Source organism: Scylla paramamosain, unplaced genomic scaffold (assembly GCF_035594125.1).
Source record: "Scylla paramamosain isolate STU-SP2022 unplaced genomic scaffold, ASM3559412v1 Contig73, whole genome shotgun sequence".
Taxonomy (NCBI): domain Eukaryota; kingdom Metazoa; phylum Arthropoda; class Malacostraca; order Decapoda; family Portunidae; genus Scylla; species Scylla paramamosain.
The window spans coordinates 381590-406386 of NW_026973738.1; the positions used below are offsets into that span (position 1 = coordinate 381590).

At 37.9% G+C, this 24797-nt stretch overlaps 1 protein-coding gene across 2 annotated transcripts in view; it reads right to left on the reverse strand.

The window, feature by feature from the left end:
- LOC135098682 (calcium-dependent secretion activator-like) overlaps positions 1-24797 on the reverse strand; it is a 56793-nt gene that overhangs the window by 25138 nt on the left and 6858 nt on the right. The window contains exon 1 of one of the 2 annotated variants that reach the window (XM_064001079.1): positions 16057-16238. The exons of the other annotated variant lie outside the window; for it this stretch is intronic. The gene's annotated coding sequence lies outside the window, so the exon portion shown is untranslated. Of the gene's footprint in view, positions 1-16056; positions 16239-24797 lie in introns of those variants that run through there. 2 annotated transcript variants of the gene reach the window in all.

The following is a 24797-nucleotide window of genomic DNA, read 5'->3' on the forward strand; positions in this document are numbered from 1 at the left end:
CAAATAATATAGCTTAATCATGAGAGAACAGTACTGAATATACTGATTAGAGCATATATTACTAACCAATAAAAGATATTGTACAGTAGTTCCTTAAAAATCTGAGACTGAGTTCCAGAGATCTCAATATCTCAGACAACATATTTTAGTTTTTACTATCTTTACACTACCCATAATTCTTAAAAAGCAGTATTATATTAAAAATACAGCCATATTCCTTAGACTGTTATTCATGAAAAAGAAATGTTTTACCAATGCTGTAGCTACTTTTTTTTTTATCAAGTATGAGTGAAAGCTAACTTAGTGAGCTCATGAATTTAATTTCCTCAAGCACAAACTCTGTAAGCTGCAACTTTCACTGAAAGTAAGCATCAAGTAAGTAATTCTAACATCCACATAATACACTATGTTAGGTTATCAAACCTGAGACCAAGGGTAAAAGGTGTGGCAGCTTTGTTGACAGTTGCCAGTATGTAAATATATCAAGTGGGTGGCATTTTACATGAAATATACCTTTTTATTACTGATTTATCTCCATGCTACAGTGATGCATAGCAACTTCTGATAGTAGCTCAGTGGCCCCTTTTATCAACAGCACTGATGTAACAAGAGCATGATTAGCATTTGCCATTCTTTCTATTATGCTAGTGACTGCTTGTTCACTATCCATAACAAAATATCTTTGTCAGCTTTACATCCATTATGGTTACTAGACACAAGGTTGAATGAAGACTGAAATGAGTCCCATTGTAGGTGGCTCATAAGCAATGTATGTGATGTCATAGAGAGCAAGATAATATTCATCACCTCATTTTTATTTACACTCAACACTATATGTGACATGATTGTTTTATAGTAATTTTTAGTGGCTGCAACATATCAAGCTTATGCGTTTCCCCTATGAATGAAAACAGTCAGAAACAGACTGAAACTAAAAATTGGAATTATTATGCAAAGGGGGATCTAAATGGATGAACACTTATGATAAATTTTGTTTAGATATTTACATTACTGTTATGAATATGGTATGGATGGTATGGTATGGTAAGTATGGTATGAATGGTAAGTAAGCAGAACAGGTTTATCAGTCACAATATTTAACAAGATAAAAATTCATTCTTGAAGTGGAGTTACTTTTCATGAGTTCAGTTTCACTGACAGTATACCAATTTCAAACAAAGGACCTCATACAGTATTCTACTGTGTAATAAAACATTTCATGCAGTGGGAAGTCCACCAGGACTGGGGAGAGCTTATTGATTGTTTATTGATTCCTTTGATAAAAATATTGCAATGTCCCCATCTAGACACTCCATAGAAATACTGAAACATTTATCTCATGACAAGATAAAATCTACTGATCATAATAGAGTCCCTCAGATGTTGGGACCATAAGGATCATCAGACCCAAAGATAATTTGGGGGTTTTGCTAATACACAGCTTCCTCCCATCATTTAAATAAATTTTTAATGTTTCAATTTCTCCTATACCATGGACACATGAAGTTTTATTTTCTTCAATGCTGAGCTTCTCTGGAGAGAACCTGAGGTAATCCCTATCCAGACATACAGAGATATTATCATACAGTACCCTCTAGAGTTTCATGCTTGCTTTCTTCCTGATGCATACTGCTTAATTCAAGTATCACAAAAATATGGGTATTGACAACACTGAAAAATGCTTATTCATTCCAGCCACATGGCCTAGAGCCATGTGAGTGTATTTTGTCTTTACTTATGGCATGATGCAGCAATACAGTCATGCAGCACCATGGACCATAAGAAGTGTGTAAGTGTGTTTTGTTCTCACATCCAGCATGACACAGCAGTGTGGCAGTCCAGTGCCATGGTAACTAGAACTTTTTGAATGTGTTTTGTTCTCACATTCAGCATGATGCAGAGGTGCAGTGGAATGGTACTGTCCTCACATATGGTGTGACACAACAGTACAGCAGTACAATACCATGGTATCTAGAACTGTGTGAATATATGTTTTGTTCTCACATATGGTGTGATACAGTGATGCTGCATTACAATACCACAGCATCTAGAACTGTGTGAATATGTGTTTCGTTCTCACATATGGTGTGTCACAGCGATGCTGCAGTACAATACCATGGCATCTAGAGCTGTGTGAATATGTGTTTTGTTCTCACATATGGCGTGAAACAGCAATGCTGCAGTACAATACCACAGCATCTAGAACTGTGTGAATCTGTGTTTTGTTCTCACATCTGGTATGACACAGTGGTGCAACAGTGCAGCATGACACAAAAGTCTGTGGTTGATGCAGTGGCACTATAGTGGTGTGACATCTCTCATTTGTTTGTGTGCTTTTGCAATATAATGTGACAAAAGCCTCTCTTTCCCCCTCTCTAGTGCATAAACACTTGAGAAATGCAAAATTCTGGGATTTAAAAATACTAAAAAATGCTTACTTATGTTGACTGCAGAGCCTAGCACTATATGAGTATTTTGTCCTCACATTTGGCATGACACTGTGGTATAGCTGTCACACAAGTGTGTGTGTTCTGTCCTCACATTCAGAATGACACAGCGGCTGGTGAAGCTGCCACATGAGCAGGTGTTTTGTCCTCACATTCAGTGTGATACAGCAGTGCAGCCACCACATGAGTGTGCATTTCATCCTCACATTCAGTGTGATGCAGCAGTGGCCACCCCATGTGTGTTTTGTCCTGACATTTGATGTGACACAGTAGTGCAGTGCCACCACAATGTGTGTATGCTTTGTCCTCATATTCAGTATGATGCAGCATGGTGTGGTCTAGTCATATTTAGAACTGTGTGAAAACAGCGAGACCTCGGTTCTCGAACTGAATTAATTCCTGAATGCCATTCAAAATCATAAATGTTTGAAAACCAAAATTATTTTTCCCATAGGAATCAATGTAGTGGATTAATCCATTCCCAGACAACAGTCTATCCTGTCTTAGTGGCTTATGACAGATGCTCCCACAGCCAACATAGCTGCTGCATAACATCAGCTCACAAATTATTTATCCAGAAAGAATGCATTGAATGAACTTAGTGACAAAACTCATCAGAAGATACTGATTAGACCGTGCAGGTGTTCTGTTTGTCATAGATCTAGTAAGGGAAACTTTACAGTGACAAAGAGAGGAGCAACCCACTTACCACCAAAATGAATGTGATCATAACACTTAAACATCTTGTTGCTGGGAAAAGGTACTGGAAAAATGCAGTTGTGCAGTAGTGATGGCATTGGGGGATCATCAAGAGAGCCACACTTGGCTCGGGATTACTCCTAAACACCGAAAACTATTTACATCAAGGCTTTTCAACGAGATCACACTAACATTCAAAGATTCAAATTCAATGATTAAAGATTATTTCAAAGATTAAATTACTGTCTTACACTCTTTCTCTCTCCTCCAAACATATAAAAATGAAGTGAATATTTATAGAAACTATAAATTAGTAATAAACAGCAGCTTTTGCTATGCCTTTTAATATTTGAAATCATGTAACTTTGTTCTAGAATTGAATTATGGTACTGCAACTGAAGCAAAAATGACTTCAAAATTTTGTTTGAAAACCAATTTGTTAAAAAAAGGGAGGTGTTCAGTAACTGAGGTTCCACTGTAAGTGTGTTTTGTCCCCATACTTGGCATGATGCAGCAGTGTGGTCTTAAGTATGAATAACATGATGCCTCTTGATATTGATCATGATGCTACAGAGGACTCAGAATTTCCTCTGAGGCAGGCCCCTCGCTTGTATTTCTGGATCTTTGTAAGTTGGCGAGTGTCTGTATAATATATATATATATATATATATATATATATATATATATATATATATATATATATATATATATATATATATATATATATATATATATATATATATATATATATATATATATATGAGGCACCTAGAGCCAGAGTAATGCAAGCACCAGAAATAGAAAATGGAGAAAAAAGCAATCAAAGTTTTGCAACATTCAGAATGCAATATCTCCTATCTCAATTAATTGAATATTCCTATCTCAATTAATTGAGATAGGAAGTAGGGCTTGGCTTCAAAATGTTTGTTATTGCATGTGGTTTACAGCCTATATCTGGGCATTTAGTGAAATTAAAGCATTCTTAAAGGCTAATGGATGACTGCTTTTTTATCCAGTTTATTTGTTGAGAAAAACAACAACAATACTTGCAATATTTTGTTTATCAAACATGCATGCATTGTTTATTCCTGTTCCTGTCAAGTTGTTTCAACAGCATGTAGTTTATTGAGATTTACCACCACTGAAACCATTCTTGATTGATGTACTAATTTTATTAAGCAAAAACGTAAGCGACACTTATGCACATACTTCCTAATCTGACCACCTAATAACATGGGAGAATAATAAACGGTAGAAAAATAGCTTCTGTATGTAGGCATTCTATAGTGCAAAATTACCAATGGCCCAAAATTCCCTGTGAAAGACTGTAGCTATCAGTAAAGTAATTTTATCATAGCAACCATCAGCACTGGGAGGCCCCATTATCTGTGCCTGTACATGGTGGCCTGTAGACCTGATCACTTATGCTTCTCCCATATTCCCTCATCTTTTAGCTGAGTTTTTCTTCCACTCTGCAGGATTACACACACTTTTCCTTCCCCTAGAGGGTTCTAGCTCCTCTGGGGGCATATTGTTGTCTGCCATAATGATGAAATCTTGTGTATTAGCATAAAAGAAAGGCAGAGCGTCATTCATTGGTGGTGAGCTGGCGAAGGGTGCATGAGTGTCTGTGGGTGTGAGGTGTGGGGGAGGCAGGCTGCTGTCAGTAGTGTGACATGAAGTGCAGCGCGTGCTGTCATTGGCTTACTGGCTGCTAGGTAGGAGTTACTTCATTCTGGCACCAGCTGCTCATTGCCTTGCTTCAAGAGCGACACAAAGGGTCTACAGATAACTGCATTTGAGTGGATTTTCTACCCTATTGTGGAGTCCATTCTGACTTTTACTCTGCTTCCTGCCACAGTAGGAAGGTGGGGGAAGACAACGCGATAAAAATGATCATTTCAGCCGGAGTGTCACTTGTGTTACTCTGGCTCTAGGTGTCTCATATATATATATATATATATATATATATATATATATATATATATATATATATATATATATATATATATATATATATATATATATATATATATATAGTCTGTGTGGTAAATTAATTCACTGGGTGGAGGGTGAATTAATTAATCATATTTTTCAATTCATGGCTCAGACTGAGTTGACTTGTAGCCCCAAATCTCTGTTTGCTGATCTGTTGGTAACAATGATGCCTTGGCAACACTGTGGCAGGACAGCTGCACTCAGCTCCTTTGTGAGGCCCAAAAGACAGAATGTTGGTTAGCATGTTGTTTTGTGCCTCACCATTTATTTCTATTTGTTGTGCGACATTCAGTGCCTGAGTAGTCCAGTGTGATGGCCAGGATGGTTACTACTTGGGAGAACATAACAATCTATACAAGGCAAGTATTCCAATCAAGAAAATATAGGGTCAGACAGGCATGAATGTGTGTGTTTGTTAGGTGGTGAAACAATTTGTTGAGGATAGAGCATAGTACCTGCCAGCACCCAATCTCCAGCCTGGTGGACACAAATTAATATCCACACTGACTCAAAAACGGATTGCTCTGCCTTGCCTTGCACAGAGATATTGGGAGAAGTGAGTGTACTGCTGCTACTACTGCCATCATCCCTGCTACCTTCAGTGATGCTAGTTTAGTGAGAAGGATGGATGCAGCTGCCACTGTTGTTAGTGTTGCCGCTGCCACTGCTACTAACTCCGCCACAACACACAATGATGTGGGTTTAGTGAGAAGGATGGGATGATGCAGTTGCTGCTGCAATACACAATAATGTGAGTTTAGTTAGAAGGGCAAGCTGCTGCTGCTGCTGCTGCCATACACAGTGATGCATGTTTAGTGAGAAGAAGGACAGGCTGCAGGTGCTGCTGCTGCCACCCCCATCCACAGTGATATCAACACTGAGCCTTTATTAGCTGTGAATGTAAACATTGGCTCAGCATGGTTTTTTGATGATTGTTACTGTATTATACAGAATTTTATTCATTATCCTTTCGATATTTTATGAACTTCTAAGTATTTATTACCTTTAGTTATACAGTATGCATAAAAAATTTAAATGTTATAGGTTGAATATATTCTATTTTAATTTTTGAGGGACCTGTCTCTGCCATGTCAGAACCATGATAATTTTGTGCTATTGCTCTCATCATTAAAACTCTAATGTGAATCGCATCTGATGTGGGTCAGTAGCAGAACCAAATCCTTGCATTAGCATTGACCTGACTGTACCTTTGTTTCTTCATCAAACATCCTCCAACACAACTCTCCCTCTTCTTTAGTTATACTTAACTATCTCCTTCCTGTACATTGAACATTGTACATTGAAGTTTTGCTGGAGTGTGCAAGCTCAGCACAAATTAATTCAGCTAGTGAGGGATTATCTTATGCTATGGGATCACTGTCATGAGTTATTCAAGGAAACTCAGGCAAATATGAACCAGTGGAGACAGATAGACTTTTTTCTAACCAAGGATGCACCCACTGTCTCTTCTGTAGCTTCTACAGTTGCAACATATCTTTTATTAAGTGCAATGAAGGAGAACAATCTTCCAGTATCTCAATATCCTTATTCATGGTGAAGTGGCTAAATAGATGCTAGCTAGGGGTTTGTTGTTGTTGGAATGATATGGCATCAACACAACAGTCTAGTCCCTGCGTGATGCCAATCTTGTTGGGTTTGTGATATCACCCAAATGTCCAACATGTTGGAGAGAAATTTGCCTGGTGCAACTGCATACCTTCTTCACTCTTGCAGCTATGCTGCACAAGGCTTGCTACATCCTCTCACCCTTATTCAGTCTATATTTCTAATACAAGAATTAACCAATATTTTTACTCTTTCTCTCTTTTGCTGGTATCTCTGGAATTCTTTTTCCTGTTCCTGTTTTTTCTTCTTTGTAAGACTTGAAACTGTTTCAACAGAGAAGTATCAAGAGTCATCAAAAACTAAATTGGCTATCCCTCTTTCTATTTCTTTTAGGGAATGGCATTGCATAATTCATATTTCAAGGTGTCACACCAACACACTTTAACACAATATTCGAATAAAAATGTGTAAACACAGAACCTCACAGCTATCAACCATATTTGTGAGTGTGAGCAGGTTTTTCTTTTAAAAGGAGAAAGGTGTGCTTAAGAATATGGCTGTGGGTCTCCAGATAAAAATTTTCAGGTCAAGTTAATTGTAAAATGATTGCTATTACCATCCTACTGACTTCATCCAAGATCCGTGGGAGAGTAAAGAAATATCCACAACTGTGGCTGATGCCACTGTTTAGTAAGGCTAACATTACATTTCTGCTGCATCATATCATATAAAAGCATAGCATAATAATGAACCATATTCTCATTTTCTTTAGAATTGTACCACACTATGATTTAATATTATATTGCAGTGCATGCTCTATTCATGGTTCATAAGAACCCAACCTAAGTTCAGCTCAATAATGTTTTCCCCAGTAAAAAAAAAAAAAAACATTAAATGTGAATATGACATGCATGATTATGATAAATCTGATTTTTCTAGCCATGTATGATAAGAAATTGTTCATAAAAAATCAATAAATCATAAATTTTCCAAGGGTTACTGTAGTTAATGACTTGATACATGTTGCAATAACTACTTTGATTGTTTCCTTGTAAACTTATTATGCAGCCTGTTTATTGGTGCACTGTATTTGTGTATATCTTCTATGGGTATGATCATGCTGATCATTGACCAATGAACCAAAACTAAAGTGGAAAGATCATATGTAGGCTTCACTTGCTACTGTAAATATATATTTTTCTTTTTCTTGTTGCACCCAGCTAGAGTGGTTAATCCACTGAATGTCATATGAATCAACATACTTGGTGAAAGAATAGTAAAAGCAATGCTGGATACAGCAGCCATAGGAAGCAGCAATGTCATCAGATTGCTCATAACAACATGGCAGACATTTCATGGTCATCACTGTCTTAAAGAAAAAAAAAAGCTACTTCTGTCAATATCAGTGAAGAAGGATGAGCAAGTATAAGCTGCAGCACTGAGCTATTGGCCACTCTTTGGAAATATAGAAATTTTTCTTGGATACAGGTTTTTGCATCTGTGGAGGTTATAGTGAATAATATATGTTATTCAGTCCAAAACCAGTCAAATTAAACATCAGGTTTCTACTAACAAGACTAAGGATTCTGAAATATCCATGCCTTGTTGAAACCATGGAACAGTATTTAAAGGTATGTTCTACTTCTTTCAATTATATTGCTTCTAAGAGTATTAAAGAAGGGCTATATGGAAACATGCATGTATAAAGATGGTATTATGAAGGACAATATATAATTTGGATTTTCTATAAAACATATACATATGAAGTTGTCATTCAACATTTCCATCTATCACATCTCTCTGTCAAATGTTTGATGTGGAAAAATAATGCTATAACTATCTCACTGGGTGTGTGAAGTTGCCAGTTAGAACAATTAATAAAATTAAACTTTGTGGCTGGGTGCAAATCACATGTGCATTCTCATTCAGGAAAGCTTGTATTTGACTCATGTAAGAAGTATAAAAGGAACAACTTAGACTATGTAAAAATGCATTTCTCAGTACATATATTTATCATGTCATTGTCTTACTCCATTCATATCAGATGTTTACTGAACATGTATGTAAAAATTATTTCCATGGAGAAGATGCTTGCTGTCTCATTGGTATTTTTTTCTAATACCTCATACATACTTAACCTGAGTGTTAAAGGTATTTGCAAAATTTATTAATTAAAAAAAAAATGTGTAAGCGTGCAGAAAAATCAACAATTGAAACCTGCAGAACATGTATCTGGGAGAAGTTTTTGCATGTCCAGTGTCCTGCCAGTGATTCAGTGACTTAACTCATTAATGAATTCTGTGTATTTTGTAAAAAATAATTATGAGTGCACTCATGCTGGATTTTATTTACAGTGGCAAACTCATTGTCTCTGAATCATACTGATGTTGTTGTGATATACTAATATGATGGCTTGGTGCATAAGCACAAAAATAGCACTGCAATGGTAAGAATAAAATTACATGACAACAACAATAATCAGACAACACTGAACAACACAGTAAGCATATAAGATACAAGGCAATGACTATGATAAGCAGAACACAAGTAAAAAAAGTTTCATGGATAAAGTAATTTTCTTTTTCCAACAGTGTATGCCTAATCACCTGTGGATTACTTCTTTAATTATCACTAAAAAATGCAAATGTTCTTATTTGTTCTAAAATTCAAATGATCTCATTTGTTCAATCATATTAGATTCCTATGGGATTGCATATAGGGAAGGTAACTGTGATTAAGATGAGAACATGAGATTGCAAACAGTGGCTGTGACTCAGAAGCATGCAGGTTGCAGATTCTATATGCAACCTCCTCCATTCAATCAATATGATGAATATGATTAGCATTTCATTAAGATGTGCTATTGACCTTCCCTATAGGCATGACTAAATGAGTCCTTATTGTAGACAATATGAATCCTGCTGAAGGATTTCTGACGCTTTATTTAGTTCCTCACACTATAATTGATACCTGAGACAATTTTGGACAATAGAAACTACTGTATTTCACTCTTGCTCTCTTGTGACAATATTTGGCTTAAATCTGGCTGCATCTAAATTATACTGATGTGGAAATATAGACTTGCAAGTCAGTATTAAATGCCAAATACTTATTCAAATACTTATTCAAAAGTAGACACTGAACAAAGATAGGTCAAAATAACCAAATTAGCATTAATTCGAATGATATCTCATGTAGGACAATCTAAGTCTTTAACCAGGTAAAAGAATTTAACCTAACAGGTGGGGCAATGAGCATGCTAAGACTCATTACAATAGATTTAAGTAAAAAATTATAGACTTACAAAAGATATGGGCACAAACTGATTAAAGAGTACAGTAGTGGATAATTGGAAGAGACTTACCACACCTAATATAAAAAACAGATTTATGTATGTATGTATGCACAAGTATGTATGTATGTATCTGTCTATCATATATATATATATATATATATATATATATATATATATATATATATATATATATATATATATATATATATATATATATATATATATATATATATATATATATATATATATATATATATATATAATCAACTCTCCCCTATTAGCAAGAAAGACTTGTCATGCAATGCAAATTTTGTGCTTGATGAAGTTAGATTTAATCTTTTTAACAGAAAAGGGATTAGCTTCACAGATCACCCTGCCTTCCTTATTTAAAAAGAAAAAAAATCTTATATAGAAGCTTTGAAAGCAATACAAGCCTAATTCTATAAGCCTAAAAACAACAAAGCAGTATTATTTGTTAGACAAGCTTTACACACACACACACACACACACACACACACACACACACACACACACTTGTGAACAAATGGAATGAACTCAGTGAAGATGTTGTAAATGACAAAATTGTCAGTACTTTTAAGACCAAACTAGATAGATACGGAGACAGGATACTATGAGATTACTCCCCTCCCATAAACCACAACTAGGTAAATACAACTAGGTAAATATACACACACACACACACACACACACACACACTTAGCCTGATTAAAAACTGTGATCACATGATGATTGGTTGTTCCAGCTTTTTTATGGGTAGAAAAAAAGTTGGGTTAAGTTTGCATGGGTTTAACTGAGTTAGGTAACTTTACCTAAGCTATCCTAGCCCACCCCGAAATTTGCTTGTTTGACTAAACTTCATGTAATTAAAAATCAGAAGCGTTTGTCTGACCACTGTATTGACCATTGTACACAGTGTCACTATGGTGTCTCAAATATATGCCTATTGATAATGGAACATGATTTCCTACCTTAAAGGATATGCTGGCTAACTCATGAATACTATGGCAAAGATTTTACTTCGGCAAATCACTTGTCTGCTAGATGGTGCCGTTCACATGAGATACACTACACTTTGCCACACAGTCAGTTACTACGCAGACACCACACAAGTCGGACGTCGGTCCAGCCTCCTGTTCTGTTGTTACGACTTCTGTTATCGAGGAGTGATAGGAATATTACAGTTTTCTTGTTTGGATTGTGTATTATGGTTTCCATTACCTGTTATAAGGGTGGAATATTGTCTTGAGTTATCCGTTGCCTGATTATAGGGCGGAGTACTGTCTATGGATATCCGTTACCTGATAAGGGCGGAGTGTTGCCTACTTGAATCCGTTACCTGATTTAAGGGCGGATTATGGACTATAAATATCCGTTACCTTGTATAAGGGCGAATTATTGGTTATATGATATCCGTTACTTGGTATAAGGCGGATTATTGGCAAATATTTTATGCTATATATATATATAACAATATTTGGGCACTCTCGTGAGCCGACATAGGTGCGAGATGGTTCCATCTTGTTACCCATTATTGGGGCAAGAGGAATATTGCCTTATTTACAAGCTTGGGGGCATTTGACTTCCCAGATTACTATAAGGAAGGAGTTTTTGATTTAAAGTTACCCTGTGTGTGAGGTTAAGGCACCCGTGGGGTTATAAAAGGAACTGCTGTTAAAAGGGGTGGCATCTTGTTAACATTAGCCGCCATGTCTAGGACGCCTTCTGATGCTTGCCCCAGTCCTGAGAGATTCAGAACTACCAGCATACCACGCACCTCAGCTAAGGAAAAGGAATTACACAAGGGGAGTAAACATGAAGAAAGATCCAGATCTAAGAGCTGTTCTACTCGTCATGAGAGGTTAAGTTACTCTCGGTCACCTTCCCCTTCTCCAAAATACGCTGGTGAAGACAGCAATGCGCCTTCTTTGGGCATGATTATGGATGCTTTGACTGAGTTGAGGAAAGACATGGACAAGCTTAAGAAGGAAAATAGGGATGTGAAGTCACAAGCAGTTCATAACAATGCTCCCCAGTCGGTGTCAAATAATACTTTGATGCCTGATTCTCAGGAATCACAGGCAGGATTTTCTGGATTTAGAACTCCACTGAGGGAGGACAGTGATGAGGAAGAGGAAATCCAGAGGGATGTTCCTCATGATAGTATATTGTTACAAGGTGCTAAGAATTATGGACCCATGGAAACTGTCTCAAAAGAACTTGACAAGGAAATTGCTGCAATGGTGAACCACCTGTTTATTAATGGCATGAGGCAGGAAGATTACAAAGCCATTGTAGAGGATGAGGTGACATTTAGACCAAATAACTGCCATGCATTAACTCAAATGGATTGCAACCCACAGGTCCTGGACGCACTGCCTGCAGAGGCAAAGATGGCAGACTTCCGCTTAAGGGAAGTGGGAAAAAAGATATTACCAAGGCAGCTACTATTGTTGTAAAATCGCTTACTGTGCTAGACAAGGTGGCACGTGATGAAGAGCACCAAATTACTGCAAATGAGGTGGCCATGCTCAATGGTGCATTAGCATTATTGGGTAATGCCCACTACAGAAATAACTTGAACAGGCGACATATCATAAAGAGGGACATTAATCCCAAATATTCTCTTTGTGTGCTGACAAGGCTCCCATGACGGGTCTATTGTTTGGGGATGACCTGTCACAAGCCAACAGAAATATTGAGGAGGCAGAAAGGCTGAAAACCAAATTCACTTTTAAGAAGCCTACATCTTGGACTGCAAGCAGTGGCAGATTTGGTGGAGGTAAACAATGTAACTTTTTTGCCAAGGCCTCCTCCTGTGGATTCCCATCCAGATATCAGCCGTATGGTTTTAGCAGGATGCCCTCCAGTGGTGAACACAGGCGCTCCTACCCTGCTCAAGCTTGGACAACAAAAAACGTGAGAGGCCGGGGTCAACATATCCCCCGGCATTAACCCAGGTGAAAGAACAATTTGAGGCTGGGCAACTTCACAAGTTTATCAATAAATGGCGTGTGATTACAAGTGACCTGTTCATTTTGGATATGGTGGAACATTGCCATCTGAATATAGATGAAGCTAATATCGGATATTTATTTAGAGAGGATATAGAGTATGTCTTTAGTGAGGAAGATAAACTGATTATGCATTAGGAGGTAAAAAAATTGTTAGAGATAAAGGCCATCATAGAGACACATGGACAGGATCAACAAATACTTTCACCAGTTTTTCTGAGGAAGAATAAGACGGGGGATTATAGGATGGTGTTAAATCTTGAAAACTGAACAGGCATGGAGAATATACTCATTTTAAAATGGAAAATTTTGAACAAGTATTACAGTTGCTTAGTCAAGGGGATTATATGGCTTCTATAGACCTTAAGAAAGCCTATTATTCAGTAAAAATTGCAGAGGAACAACAAAAATATATGTGTTTTAGATGGTTGGATAAGATTTACCAATTCACATGTCTACCTAATGGGTTTTCGGATGGTCCTCGTCTATTTACAAAACTTCTGAAGCCAGTTTTCTCTACACTTAGGCATAAAAGCCACAACATCACTAGTTATATTGATGATACGCTTCTGTATAGTAGCTCTTTGCCGAGATGTTTTGATTGCATGAATGACAACATTCAGTTGTTGCAGAGTGTAGGTTTCTGCATAAATGTGGAGAAATCTGTTTTAAGTCCCACTACGGGTATTGAGTATTTAGGTAACGTGATAGATTTGGTGGCCATGACAGTTACCTTGCCGGCGCATAGGAGGGATGAGATTATACAGCATTGCTCTCTTTTAGTCAAGACATAGAAAAAATTAGAATTGTGGCAAGAGTGATTGGCCTGCTGGTGGCAGCAATCCCAGCTGTAGAGATGGGGAAGATGCACTATAGGAGGATGGAAAGAGCAAAGATCAAGGCTTTGGAAGAGGCATGTGGAGACTTTAATAGATGGATGAACATTACAGAGGAGATTAGAACAAATTTAAACTGGTGGATTAAGGAATTGGAGAATCAAAACAGGAAAATATTCAGAAATGCACCAGATACTGAGTTGTTCACAGATGCTTAAAATCTAGGATGGGCAGGTTGCCAAAATAGCATCACTACCAATGGCAGATGGTCCCCTGAAGAGGTGCGTTCGCACATTAATGCGTGAATTATTGGCTATGTTATTCTCATTGAGATCTTTTACACATCTCCTTAGAGGTTTACACGTCAGGGTGTTATGTGATAACACCACAGCGATTAATTACGTGAATGAGATGGGAGGTGTTAAGTCAATAGTTTGTGATGACATTAGTAGGAACATCTGGGAATGGTGTCTTAGTAATGGGGTATGGCTGACAGCTTCCCACATACCAGGCAAATGTAACGTCATGGCCGACGAGGCATCACGTTACTTTAATGACGGACATGAGTGGCAGCTGAATGAGATGATATTTAAGGAATTGTGTTCTATATTTGGGAATCCTTGTATAGACCTATTCGCTTCACGTTTGAACAAACAAATGACTCCATTCTGTGCATGGACACCAGATCCAGAGGCTGCATATATTGATGCAGTTACAATTCCGTGGGCTAAATTTAAATTGGTTTACCTCTTTCCTCCCTTCTCACTGATCTCTAGATGTCTGCTGAAGTTAAGGGAGGAAAGGACCAGAGGATGGATCATAGTGCCACTTTGGCCATCACAACCGTGGATGGGGGTGCTCCTTCGGATGCTAGTAGACGACCCTCGGGTCATACAGAGAAGGAAAAATGTGCTAATGCATCCGTCAACTGCTGAGGAACACCCAATAATGAAACACAAATTTGATGGCTTGTCAGTTGTCCGGAAACAACTTGGAGAACGTGGCATATCTAAAGAAGGTACGGAAATCATTATGGCCTCTTGGAAACCAGCAACAGGTAGACAATACAACACTCACATCAAGAGGTGGACACTCTTTTGTAGTAGAGGGAACATTAATCCCATTGCACCATCTATAGCAGATATATTAAACTTTCTGTCTCGTAACTTTCAAAGGAATGTGGGTTATGAAAGCATTAACACAGTGAGAGGGACTCTATCTGCAATAGGAATTATGGTGGAAGGCTGCAGAGCGGGCAATCACCCACTTGTCAACAGATTTCTGCGGGGAGTCTTCAACTTACACCCTTCTACACCCAGGTACGCAACGACCTGGGATGTGAAACTTGTATTACAAAAGATAAGACTCATGGAACCACTACACAGCCTAACACTGAAAGACTTATCGCTAAAAATGGTGATGCTGATGGCAATGACACAAGCAGCCAGGATCCAAACTTTGCACTTATTGTTGGTGAATATGGCATTTGGAGAAGAATCTGTTTCAGTTTTGTTAGGAGGTAACATCAAGCAATGCAGGCCAAAATTTAATGTTCGTACTATTGTATTTAAAGCTTATCCTCAGGATTACAGATTATGTGTAGTTAAGGCTATGAAAGAATATATAGAAAGAACTGAGAGGCTAAGGACAGAATCTGGAAATGCAGATGGGAGACTACTCATAAGTTATATAAAACCCCATAGGGGTGTTTCTAAGGACATGGTGGCAAGGTGGCTTAAGACCATGTTATGTAAGTGTGGGATTGATACCAAGAGGTACACAGCAGGTAGTATTAGACCTGTGTCAGTGTCTAAGGCCAAGACACTGGATGTGCCTACTGCCACCATCATGGCAAAAGCTGGTTGGACGCAGGAAGCCACATTTGCTAAATATTATAATAAGGATATACAAGGGGAAATAGACCCTTTTTCAAGAAGCAGTGCCAGGCTCAGTATAATGTAAGGTTTGCAATGTTATCAGCAGTAAAAATCATGTTCTATTTTCATAAATGACAATGGGGTTTTTGTAATAGGAACTTTTATTTACACCTATTTACAAAATGTGAAATTTGACAGAACCCTTTACATACAACACCCACATGACTTTAAAATCTCATGTGAACGGCACCATCTAGCAGACAAGTGATTTGCCGAAGTAAAATTACAGAAGTACATGAGACTTACCGTAGGTTAGTTGAAATGTGCTTCGGATTTTGCGAGGCACATCACGTCTGCTAGATGGTAGAGTTCACATGCCCTCCACTCCCTCCCTTTGTTAATTGATGATTCTTGGTTTACACAACAAAAATTCAAGGACTGGAAGGGTTGGGAGATAATATTTCATGTGGGTAGTTGTATCTTTAAAGGCTGACTGTGTGGCAAAGTGTAGTGTATCTCATGTGAACTCTACCATCTAGCAGACGTGATGTGCCTCGCAAAATCCGAAGCACATTTCAACTAACCTACGGTAAGTCTCATGTACTTCTGTAATTATCCTTAGACTTGTACTATTTTTATGTATTTTATGCAAGAGGGACTCTAAGCAAGAGCAACAAAAGAGAAGAAAAAGCACAATAAAATACCAAAATCCCTAATGGACAGAGTCAAATGGATTATTCAGAACTAGAAGAGAAATGTCTTAAAATCTCCCTCTTGAGTTGAATGACTTTCACTTATTCCAGCTTTCTGTGATTCCAGCCATAGCTAAGGGGAAATACAGAAGCAGACAGGGATTTCCAAAGTTTACCAGTAAAATGTGGTGAATGAGAATACTGGTTAACTATTGCATAAAAGTTGGACAGAATAGGGGTGAGAGAGTTGAAAATCTTATGCAGTAAGGCCATGGGAGAAGTAGTGGGATGCAGTTAGTAAGATCAGAAGACCAGTTAATGTGAAAGTAGCAATAGAAGATAGCAAGAGATGCAACCTTGTGGCAAAGAGAGGATGAAGATAGTCAGGTAGAGGAGAGGAGTTGATAAGATGAAGTGCTTTTGATTCCACCCTGTTCAAAATAGTAGTGTGAGTGTTGTTATGATATATCAATATGATGACTTGGTGCATAAGCAGGGAAATAGCACTCCACTCGTAACAACATAATTACTGTGACTTCAGATCTCTCTAAAATTTCTGATTGGGGCAGAGTGAACTTAGTATTGTTCAATGCATCAAATTTTTCAGTAATACTCATGTCCCCCTCTTTTACATTGGATGTCCTCAGTCTGTCCTTTGCTTATAATCTAAACTGGAAATTTCACAGCTCATCTCTAGCTAAAACAGCTTCTATGAAGATAGGCATTCTGAGTTATCACTGCCAGTTTTTTCTCATCACCCAGCTGCCAACTCTGTACAGGGACCTTATCTGTCCATGTATGGAGTACACTTCACATGTATTGCAGGGGGGAGAGTGGAGGGGGGGGAGAGGGGTGGGCATTCCATTCATACCACTCTTTTAGACAGGGTGAAATCAAAAGCATTTAATCTTATCAACTCCTCTCCTCTAACTGACTGTCTTTAGTCTCTCTCTCTCACTGCCACAATCTTGCATCTCTTGCTATCTTCTACTGCTATTTTTCATGCTAACTGTCCTTCTGACCTTGCTAATTGCATGCATCCCCTTTCTATTTTCTATTTCTATTTTCTCTCACCCATATTCTTTCCACCTCTCTAATGCAAGAGTTAACCACTATTCTTAATCATTCATCTCTTTCTCTGGTAAATTCTGGAACTTCCTGCCTGCTTCTCTTTCAAGAGGGAGGTTTGAAGACACTTATCCTCCACTATTTGATAATCACATTTGATTTTCCTTTGGGAACTGACACTCATGTGGTCCTTTTTTTTTTTCAAATTGGTATTATCCATTACCAATATCCCTCTTACATAAAAAAAAAAAAATCTGGGTCTTCCAAAGAGAAGCTGTTAACATTACTTTTCCCTGATAACTGCTCAGATGGATGACAACTTCAATCAGTGAGTTTGGAAGAAAAGGGAAAACAGTTGAATGATTTTCACTTATTCCAGCTTTTTGTGATTCCATCTGTACCTCCAGCTAGAGTAACTTCCAGTGTTGATACATACAGATCTATCTTGTCTACTTTAAATACCAACTGGTTGAAAATTGTCCTTGAAAGAACCTACTTGACTACCAAGGGATTGTTGTGAGATAAGATGTTCACCCAAAGGTTCTTATTTCTTGAAAGGTGGGAAACAGTATGTTGACAGTTTCTCTTTAGACATAGATTAAACATTTGTTAAGAAAATCCCCAAAAAGTTCTGGACCAAGAGGAACCTTGTCTATTTATACAGTGAACCAGTCATACTGTCTGAAAGTGAACTATGGAGAAGTCTATTTCCTGAATCTCTGTGAGGGACATGGCAATCAAGACTGCTATTAATTCTCTTAAATGTACATATACTTCTCTTTCCAGACTCTGTCTCATCTTGTGCTTATTAAGGTGCTGATAATTTTTTGGGGAAAAAATCTTTATGACTCAATCTTTTGCCATGAAATTTTTATAGGAAGTTAAGATCAGCATACAATAGATGCTACAGTTCAAAAGTCCCTCTGTCCCCCATTTTTATACGTCAAGCTTGAATGGTGTCGATACATGAATTAGAACACACGAAACTTTCAGAAACTCACATGAAAATTTGTCAAGGGAGGCAGTGAAGAATTGTATCTTCATAGCCATAGCATCGGCATCCTCACTGCTTCCCTTTAGCTGGCATGCTGTAAGAGTTAGATTAGAGTCCAAATACTTTTGTAGAGAAGCTAGAAGCTGTGGGGTAAAGATAAAGGGATGCCACCATTACAGTTATGTAAAGACAGTTCCTCACTGCCTCCCATGACAAATTTTCATATAAGGTTCTAGAAATTTCACATTTTTTTAAATTCACATGCTTTGCTATATTGACACATTCAAGCCTGAAATCCAAAGATCTATGATTGAATGACATCAGCATTACTTTTTTGCCTCGCACTCATCACTACAAACACTGCAGCACGTGTTTCATCCAGAGAACAGAGCCAGTCATGTTTCACCAAAGACAAAATGAACACTAACACTGGTAACCTGCTTAATACTGGTCATTGTTGATATAGGCATGAGTGAGGGGGAAGGATGCACTTGATATGCCAAAAGCCAATTTGTCCCAGCATATTTTTTATGCTTGGTAAGAGGCCTTAAGCACAAAATACTCCCTGAGTAGCATGTGCTGCCGCAATGCAAGATCAGCATTCATTGACTGTAATTATGCCCCATGATGGGTAATTCATCAACTATCCTATGTTACTTAATTTTCTCCTCTGACAACCAAGCATGGAAAGATGGACTAACAGCGTATGTAGGCTCAGTGTTACCTGTCTCTGGTAGGATTCAAACACAAGCTAAACCTGACCCAAGGCCTTCAAAGCAGTATCATTATTCACTGTGCAACCCCATTACTAGCAAAAACAAAGGAAAAGTTTAGCTTGTGAATAATGCAGCTTATTATAGATGTTTATTTAATTTATACTTATGGTTCCATCCCATCTCAAGAGGCTCTGGTCATATGTGTACAATGTTTCTGTTAAGGTAAAAAAATAAAATAAAAAGTATCTTCAATTACTAACAAACAATATTTTTTGTATATCACTGTAAAGTGTTTGCCATCAGACACACTTATAATGAAAAGAGAAATAATAATAGATAATAATAATAAACAGCAGCTTGCCACAGGAAGCAGATAATGAAATCCAAAGCAATTTAGGAAACCAAGATGGAGTGATGCACTTTACTTGTGCATACTGAACAATACAGCTTTAGAATATGGAAAAAAAAAAAAAAAAATAAATAAAAAAAAAAAAATAAATACTGAAATGCTTCCCAATAAATAACAAAATAATTTTTATTGATTAGATATGAATAATTCTGCTACCACTAGCAATCTCATTTTTAAAATATCTAGAACAGCAATAGATGATGCTTCCATAAAATAACTCACCTTCAAGACATGAAGATTATTTAATCATTTGTCAGTCACTTGAATAAAAACTTTAAACAATAAGTTTTCTATTTGCTACAGTGTAGCCCATTTCTCATGTTGTGTTCCCTACTACTAAATCATCTAATGGAACCTATGAGTCCTGCTGGATGTTTCAATAAAATTTTGGATAATTAAGCATATGCCCTTACTTTTGAAATGCATCACAATGAGAGAAGTAGTGCAATCAAGCTTAATCATGCATTTTATGAAGCTACATCATTAACTAGACATAAGCCAAACATTACTTACTTTATCCTGTGAACACACAAGAGAAAGAAGAGAGAGAGACTGGTTAGAAGACACAAAGAGGAAGCCAGAACTGATGCACACAGCTATACTGATGCCCACCTCAAGACAATGCACAAAAGCCCAACACAAAACACTAATTATATTCATCAGAAGGATTAACATGGTCATAAGAATGATTAGAATTGAAGATAAATTATACGTATTTCATAAAAATAATGGGCTTAGAGAATGTACATATATTTCTAAATGGATACTCTACATTTCAAAATTTTTTTTTTATTACCTATTATAATATAACCTTTTGAGAAATATATATTTTTTAACTATATTACTATCAATAGGTATCATAATAATGTCACTGTCTCTAATGTGAATACAGTGAATCACTACTACCATAAGTGCTCTGTTTCCACTGAAAACCAGATCAGGAAATAAGTAATGGAGCTTATAATTTATATACTAGTGCTAATTTGGCATTTGTAAAAGTAACTTCTATGCAAAGCTTAAAAGTTCAAATTTTAGTGGATATGTGCATCTTCTTGCTTTATAATGAACCAGAAAGAGGAAAGTTTAAAAATACAGTGAAATAAATAATAGAAAATAATTTGTGCTTGGACTAAAAATAAAAACAATTTAACTTAAAACAGAAATTATGAAGTTAAAACTTTTTGTCACTCTACAAAGAGTGTGCAACACATAAAGCATTGTGCTAGCTTTAATAATTACAAATGGCTGAGAAAATCTTCTAAATAACTGAGGTGCTGCTAAGCAAGCAAAAGATTATGCAATGTGGCAGTTTTACATTTGAGAATTATGTGATACTCTATTCATGCACTTTTCCCTCTGTGTGTAACAGATTATGATGAACCCATTTGTGCACTCAAAGTGTGAGGCTGAATGTGAAACCACCACAATGCAAGAAAAAATTGTTCAAAGAAATAAACATATAAAAAGAAAAAAAATGAATTAAGAAGTGTAATAAAAACAAAATTAAAAAAAACAAATATCGCCTACTAAACACTCACCGATCTGAAAGCCTACAAACCAGAGAGAGAGCAGAGGAAGAGTACATTGAAACATTAGTTCACATGAATACACATAACATACATATGCAGAGGTACATGGCTGTATATGTTATCAAAGACTAGACCTGATAGGACCTATAGATAACATTCAAGTCAACATACCTTCAGCTGTACTAGACACAGAAATATAGCCAGAAAATATCATGTATGATTAGTAATGTGACTTATTATAGAGTATGTATATGTTCTGAAAGTATGGTTATTTTGATGTTGCTTAACTTGATGTGTTATTGAATATATATATATATATATATATATATATATATATATATATATATATATATATATATATATATATATATATATATATATATATATATATATATATATATATATATATGTTTTTTTTTTTTTTTTTTTTTTATGTAGGAAGGATACTGGCCAAGGGCAACAAAAATCTAATAAAAAAAAAATGCCCACTGAAATGCCAGTCCCTTAAAAGGGTCAAAGCAGTGGTCAAAAATTGGTGGATAAGTGTCTTGAAACCTCCCTCTTGAAGGAATTCAAGTCATAGGAAGGTGGAAATACAGAAGCAGGCAAGGAGTTCCAGAGTTTACCAGAGAAAGGGATGAATGATTGAGAATACTGGTTAACTCTTGCGTTAGAGAGGTGGACAGAATAGGAGTGAGAGAAAGAAGAAAGTCTTGTGCAGCGAGGCCGCGGGAGGAGGGGAGGCATGCAGTTAGCAAGATCAGAAGAGCAGTTGGCATGAAAATAGCGGTAGAAGACAGCTAGATATGCAACATTGCGGCGGTGAGAGAGGGGCTGAAGACAGTCAGTTAGAGGAGAGGAGTTGATGAGACGAAAAGCTTTTGATTCCACCCTGTCTAGAACAGCAGTATGAGTGGAACCCCCCCAGACATGTGAAGCATACTCCATACATGGACGGATAAGGCCCTTGTACAGAGTTACCAGCTGGGGGGGTGAGAAAAACTGGCGGAGACGTCTCAGAGCACCTAACTTCATAGAAGCTGTTTTAGCTAGAGATGAGATGTGAAGTTTCCAGTTCAGATTATAAGTAAAGGACAGACCGAGGATGTTCAGTGTAGAAGAGGGGGACAGTTGAGTGTCATTGAAGAAGAGGGGATAGTTGTCTAGAAGATTGTGTCGAGTTGATAGATGGAGGAATTGAGTTTTTGAGGCATTGAACAATACCAAGTTTGCTCTGCCCCAATCAGAAATTTTAGAAAGATCAGAAGTCAGGCGTTCTGTGGCTTCCCTGCGTGATATGTTTACCTCCTGAAGGGTTGGACGTCTATGAAAAGATGTGGAAAAGTGCAGGGTGGTATCATCAGCATAGGAGTGGATAGGACAAGAAGTTTGGTTTAGAAGATCATTAATGAATAATAAGAAGAGAGTGGGTGACAGGACAGAACCCTGAGGAACACCACTGTTAATAGATTTAGGAGAAGAACAGTGACCGTCTACCACAGCAGCAATAGAACGGTCAGAAAGGAAACTTGAGATGAAGTTACAGAGAGAAGGATAGAAACCGTAGGAGGGTAGTTTGGAAATCAAAGCTTTGTGCCAGACTCTATCAAAGGCTTTTGATATGTCCAAGGCAACAGCAAAAGTTTCACCAAAGTCTCTAAAAGAGGATGACCAAGACTCAGTAAGGAAAGCCAGAAGATCACCAGTAGAGCGGCCTTGACGGAACCCATACTGGCGATCAGATAGAAGGTTGTGAAGTGATAGATGTTTAAGAATCTTCCTGTTGAGGATAGATTCAAAAACTTTAGATAAGCAGGAAATTAAAGCAATAGGACGGTAGTTTGAGGGATTAGAGCGGTCACCCTTTTTAGGAACAGGTTGAATGTAGGCAAACTTCCAGCAAGAAGGAAAGGTAGATGTTGACAGACAGAGCTGAAAGAGTTTGACTAGGCAAAGGTGCAAGCACGGAGGCACAGTTTCGGAGAACAATAGGAGGGACCCCATCAGGTCCATAAGCCTTCCGAGGGTTTAGGCCAGCGAGGGCATGGAAAACATCATTACGAAGAATTTTAATACGTGGCATGAAGTAGTCAGAGGGTGGAGGAGAGGGAGGAACAAGCCCAGAATCGTCCAAGGTAGAGTTTTTAGCAAAGGTTTGAGCAAAGAGTTCAGCTTTAGAAATAGATGTGATAGCAGTGGTGCCATCTGGTTGAAGTAGAGGAGGGAAAGAAGAAGAAGCAAAGTTATTGGAGATATTTTTGGCTAGATGCCAGAAATCAGGAGGGGAGTTAGATCTTGAAAGGTTTTGACATTTTCTGTTAATGAAGGAGTTTTTGGCTAGTTGGAGAACAGACTTGGCATGGTTCCGGGCAGAAATATAAAGTGCATGAGATTCTGGTGAAGGAAGGCTTAAGTACCTTTTGTGGGCCACCTCTCTATCATGTATAGCACGAGAACAAGCTGTGTTAAACCAAGGTTTAGAAGGTTTAGGACGAGAAAAAGAGTGAGGAATGTACGCCTCCATGCCAGACACTATCACCTCTGTTATGCGCTCAGCACACAAAGACGGGTCTCTGACACGGAAGCAGTAGTCATTCCAAGGAAAATCAGCAAAATACCTCCTCAGGTCCCCCCAACTAGCAGAGGCAAAACGCCAGAGGCACCTTCGCTTAGGGGGATCCTGAGGAGGGATTGGAGTGATAGGACAAGATAAAGATATGAGATTGTGATCGGAGGAGCCCAACGGAGAAGAAAGGGTGACAGCATAAGCAGAAGGATTAGAGGTCAGGAAAAGGTCAAGAATGTTGGGCGTATCTCCAAGACGGTCAGGAATACGAGTAGGGTGTTGCACCAATTGCTCTAGGTCATGGAGGATAGCAAAGTTGTAGGCTAGTTCACCAGGATGGTCAGTGAAGGGAGAGGAAAGCCAAAGCTGGTGGTGAACATTGAAGTCTCCAAGAATGGAGATCTCTGCAAAAGGGAAGAGGGTCAGAATGTGCTCCACTTTGGAAGTTAAGTAGTCAAAGAATTTCTTATAGTCAGAGGAGTTAGGAGAGAGGTATACAGCACAGATAAATTTAGTATGAGAATGACTCTGTAGTCGTAGCCAGATGGTGGAAAACTCGGAAGATTCAAGAGCGTGGGCACGAGAGCAGGTTAAGTCATTGCGCACATAAACGCAGCATCCAGCTTTGGATCGAAAATGAGGATAGAGAAAGTAGGAGGGAACAGAAAAGGGGCTACTGTCAGTTGCCTCAGACACCTGAGTTTCAGTGAGGAAAAGAAGATGAGGTTTAGAAGAGGAGAGGTGGTGTTCTACAGATTGAAAATTAGATCTTAGACCGCGAATGTTGCAGAAGTTAATGAAGAAAAAGTTGAGAGGGGTGTCAAGACACTTAGGGTCGTTGACGGAAAGGCAGTCCGACCTGGGGACATTTATGGTCCCCTCCCCAGATGGGGACTCCGAGGCTGGTGTAGGAGTCGCCATGATTTTAAAATTTTTTGAGTGAAGGGTGTGTGTGTTATTAGGTGCTTGTAGTTTTGTGTGGAGGAAGAGAGTTGTCTTTAGAGGGCAGGCTGTGACTACCCCCTTGTGTTGTGAGACACAAAGGGAAACGTTCAGTGAGGTCACAGCTGGGT